Source organism: Haplochromis burtoni, unplaced genomic scaffold (assembly GCF_018398535.1).
Source record: "Haplochromis burtoni strain Fernald_Lab_line unplaced genomic scaffold, NCSU_Asbu1 Contig_8, whole genome shotgun sequence".
In the NCBI taxonomy this organism is placed as follows: Eukaryota; Metazoa; Chordata; class Actinopteri; order Cichliformes; family Cichlidae; genus Haplochromis; species Haplochromis burtoni.
The window spans coordinates 2425880-2431261 of record NW_024582369.1 but is presented as its reverse complement, the minus strand read 5'-3'; positions in this window follow the sequence as shown (position 1 = coordinate 2431261).

Below are 5382 nucleotides of genomic sequence, written 5' to 3'. Positions count from 1 at the left end.
TGTGTGTGTGTGTGTGTGTGTGTGTGTGTGTGTGTGTGTGTGTGTGTGTGATGAGGCATGTTTAGCTGTGTGAACATGGTGATGCTCTCTGCGGACTTTGCGCAGAGAGGATGAATGTTTAATCCATTAAATAACAATTACAGCCTGTAATGGTCCAGAGAGGCTGGTGGAAGAAGGGAGAGAGGAAACATAGCTGGACTGTTCACAAACCTCTAAACAGCGTGCATCCATTAAATGCGATTATCGGCATACGCGTGCAGACAAAATGAAGATGTAAGACTAATAACATGTGCATAGATTCTCTGTAATGCTCTCAAGTTAATACATGTGTCTTGTTTTAACACTAAGGTGATTTCTGGGGTGTTTTATAACCTTAAGGGGATGCATAAATGCTCTGCACTTATATACACACACGTGTAGATGACATTTAAGTATTTATCACTGTGTTTGATTTAGTGTATTTAATACAGGTAATGCTTGTGACCTTGTGATCTTTTAAATGGAAAAAAGGAACACTTCAAGTCTAAACATGCTACAGCTCACACCTTGGGAAGATATCTCCACCTATAATCATTATGCAAGAGGGTATGTTAGGTTGGCCGGCTCTCTCTTGGAAATGAGATTTAAATCTCAATCAGTCTTTTCACCTGGATAAGTAACGGATAATGACATAATGAATGAAAGATACTCTATGATATAGCTTGTAGCACTTAAAATGCTAAATATTTATGATGTAAGAAGGGGAATTATTGTTTGTTCTTTCCTCCAAAGTGCCTCAAAGGTCCTCATTAAATGAAAGGATCTTAAAGTATAATTTGTCTTCTGCGCATCCTGAATTCAAATTAATTTAATGGTAAATGGAGAGAAATCAAACCACAAGTTGGCAGCTGTATTACAAAGTGCCAAAATAAATGATAATGATGCAAGCGCACCTATGGCTCTGCAGCCTTATAGCTTATTTAATTCAGTGACCTCTGAACTCACTTGTTAGCACACAATGTCTGAACTTGGATTCGGTTAATGGTGTTGCCAGTATTTTTATTTAATTATGGGAAACGTTCATAAGAAGAGGCATGTCACAGTAACAAAATAAATAAATGTAAAAATAAATGGGTGAACAGATGTTTGAGGAAATTACATTTCCACTCCAGCTGTAAAGGAAATATGTGGTCTGCATAATAAAATAATATTCTAATGGCTTTGAAATAGCAACTATGTTAATTAATGGTCATTCATGCGAATCAGGAGGCTAAAAGGAGACGGTGGAGAAGATGACCCAAAAGTGTGACTATTTTATTTATTTAATTGTTAGAAAGACTAAAAACATCTACACTTGATATGAAGAAAAGGTATCTTATTGCCAACATCAGTGCGAATACTGACTTACATGTTTTGTGAACTTGGCAATATAGTTTGTGTTTAAATAGCTGAGTGCTCATGAGATAGTGTTTTATAGTATTTATGTTTGTGAATCTCTCAGTGTGCTGCAAATAAGGAAATCGGATCATTTTGCATATATGTGTTTGGCACATATAAACTGACATTAAAGACAAAAAGGTATACGGGTAAGATTTGCCTGATCACACTAACGCACTGACCTTTACCCTGACCAGACAAAGACCACTCACACTCCCAGCTCGATGAACGCGGTTTGTCAGTGCAATCGTTAAGTTGCACTCGTGATCCAAAATGAGTTTGCTAGCTGTGGATTTCTCATGCTGCTCACACAATGGCCTGTATACGGGAGCTGCCTGGTGGCATTGCTTAATTAGGCGAACAGTTGATTCATTTGCACTAATTGACAGCTAATTAAAGGAGTGAGGGCACATCAAGCTGATGTCCCTCTGAGCTGGGCCTTGACTGCGGATGATCATAGGGAGAACATATTATGGAATATTGAATCTTCTGAGAACCAGCTGCCATTAGACGAGGCCTCAAACATATGGACCAGTCTGTGAGGCTGTGAGTGTTTAAACAGGCTCATCCTACAGTGTTGAAATGCAGCCTGTAGAGCCCAGCTGCTTATGAGCCAAGGCTTCATTGATTGCTAGAAAAACAGAGAGCGAATAGGACCTAGAATTGGTGTAAAATGCTGTATAATCAACAAACAGGAAAGATTTACAAGCAAGTACCCTCAGAAATGTAAAAATGACACCTTCTGCCCACCAACATAACAAACTGAGCTCTGGAAACAGAAAAAAATGTTTTACCAAAATCTACATTAGATTTAAAATGTAAAGTTTACAATTCTTATACAACAATGGATAAAAGACCACTTTTGGACATGTAAAGAAGAGTGGTCCATAATTTCTCCACAATGATATGACAGACTGATAAAGTCACAGAGAAAGAGGAGCTTGACTGTAATGTTTGATATTGTATTTACACTGTGTGGTCATGTAAAAACAGAAGATAAATATTAGAAGAGTGGATCCTCCCATCAGCAACCTTTACAGCTCTTTTAACTCCAATTACAGGCGAGAACAGCAGAAATTTGGATACTTCATAATAAGACTAACTTGAAACATATTGGAATACTATACTATTTGTCATGGGCTGTACTGGCAAGAGTTTTATTTGTTCTTTTCTATGTTTCAATTTTTTAAATGTCTGCAAGTGTTGAATTTCTTGCACTTTACTCACAAGATTTAAAATAATCCTTGATATTTATCAGAATGGTAAAAATGTAACTCTATTTGGGATTTTCATTATTTTCAGCATCTATGTTACTGCTAAAATGAAATGAATGTCTGTCTGGAGTTCCCTGAGAGACGTTTGCAGGCTCTCCTTGGGCCAGGCACCACACTCTCCACAGGAAACCAGGAATAGGCTGTCTTCATGTCTGCTGGTGCTGCCCATGTGAATCACAAAAAGACAATTAGGGGCTTATTAGGGTCTTGGGGCGATGCAGCTCACGGGGCGTCCGCTTGCCGGTTTGCCCCCAGTTTTGAGCCACTGCCATAGCTGAAAACAGTCAGGGGCATTGTCTCACCTAATTACACTAAATGGGCCCCTTTTTGTGCTGCTGCTGCTGCTGCCATGCCTGTCTAGTTCCCTTCACCTGCCTAACTGCTAGTCCCTGTCTACTGTGGACATGTGCTAATTAGACAAGAAATGGGCCCAAGTAATTATGTCAATTCTTGTTAGGAGCAGCCACAATGTGTAATGTTATTTTGTCAAGAAACTTTTGGCGTTGGGGGGGGGGGGTCTCTCCCACGTTTCTCATAGTGTTTTCCTCATTACGCCAATAACACATCTGCACATGCAACAGGGGAATGCGGCACACTCGGCAAGTCCCCGACAAACTTCAGAGCGTAAATAGATGCACTCATACAGAAATGGAGACTATAGAATGGCAATGGCATGAAGTTATTGCCCTAATTAATGCTTTGTGCCCACAGAGCAAACTGTTGATGCACTGGTGCCACATTGTTAGGACTGTGAGAGCTTTTTTGTCTTCTTTGCTCTAATGGGATGTTTTGATCAACGGCTGTTTGGTGACCCAGCTCCTCTTCTTAAATGCCAAGCTCTGGGAAATGGCAATTAGCTAGATTAGTAGAGCCATTTCGGGAGTCTCAAACATAGACAAAGATCAGACAGGGGCAGATGAAACTCTAACATGACAAAACAAACCATGCCTGATATTTATATATATAAATTACAGTAAATTTTTGCATGTCACCCAACAACATTCAGTCCTGACTTTTATTTATAACCAAATCATTACTTGTCATTGTACATGGATATTTTCACAGATTTAATTAGTGTCTGCAAAATTATCTCAGTAGAATTACAGCATATTATTGCTTTAGTCCTTTCAGGGATCGGAGATACAGATATGGAAAAAAAAACTACATTTGAAGGGATTACAAGTAACAGTGTGCAGTCAACTAAACTGTCAAGTAAACTGGGACACTTTTTAGTTAGTCAATTGGGACACTGAGGAAAACCCTTTGTGTAACATTAAACTATGTTCATGCAGTTTATTTTTGATAATTTTGTGTTGTATTGATATAATAAAATGTATTTATTCTGGCCCTAAAGTTTTATCAAACATCAGTTGTTGCACATTTTTTGAGATACGAAGGGTTCAAATAAAATGGGATATTAAACTACAAAGAGTAAAAAAAACATTTCAGTACTATAATTTGAGAACATAATGTAATAAAACATTTGCATAGCATTAAATTATTAGAACAGTAGTATATGCCACTCTGTTGCTAGAAAGCAGACATTTGTCTGTGTCAGTGTCTCCCTGTACTCAACTAAAGTTTCTCTCATCTTCTACCTTCTCTTTCTTTTCTTTTTTCTTTTCTTTTCTTTTCTTTTCTTTTCTTTTCTTTTCTTTTCAGCATGCTGTCTGGATGATAACAACTATAAAATCTATCACTCAAAATGCCTCATTTATTCTCTCCTTTTTCAGCGAGTGTCAGCTAAATAGCAGTCTGTGTGCTACATGTTAATATGAAAAAATAACAATTTATCCATTTATCAGTGCTGGAAAACAGCTTCCATGCGTTAGTGAGTGTTTTTTGCATGTTTGTGAACATTTACATACAGGTATAAATACTAACATGCACAAGTATACATAGTAAAGTACACATAAACACAGATCACAGGCAAATGCACTTAGAAGGCAAAATGTGGAAAAAGTATGCAAGACATGCAATAATAAAATCTAATATTAATACCAGTATTTTCAGAAGAAACCATCTGGAATAACTGTTAAGATTCAGCTCAGGATGTGGCCCATTTTAAGTAAGATTTATTGACTATTTTATCTAACACATTAAGGCAAACTTGATTAACAGCTAAAAATGCTTTTTCATAAAAAGCAGGTTTATTTTAAAGATATCACAAAACAGATTTTGACTCATTATTTAGGAATGTTCTTTTTTTAATTGGCTTATCAACCTTGTTAATGACAGTAAGATTAGGCCTGCCATGCAGTTTGTTTCACATTTTGTAATTAAATTGGTGAGAATGCCAGTATTTTAACCCAGATTGTGGCAAATAAGGCGGGAAATATCTTTTTTTTTTTTATTATTTTAAAAAATTTGATATTATTGTAACACAACTAAAATTATTTAAAATAACAAAACAAATTGATATCAGAGAAGAAGACAAAATAATAATAATAATAATTATTATTATTTTTTATTTTTTTGGACCAAACAACGTCAAAAAATAATAATAGTGTCGTCATAACACTTAATCTGCTTGCAGGTTTATTCCAAACTACTTTTAAGGTTTTTTTTCCATGTGTCTTATTTCTCTTTTTGAATCAATTAGAGATGTACTGTAATGATACAACAAATGTCTGTCTATCTGCTGTGTGTGTGTGTGTGTGTGTGTGTGTGTGTGTGTGTGTGTGTGTGTGTG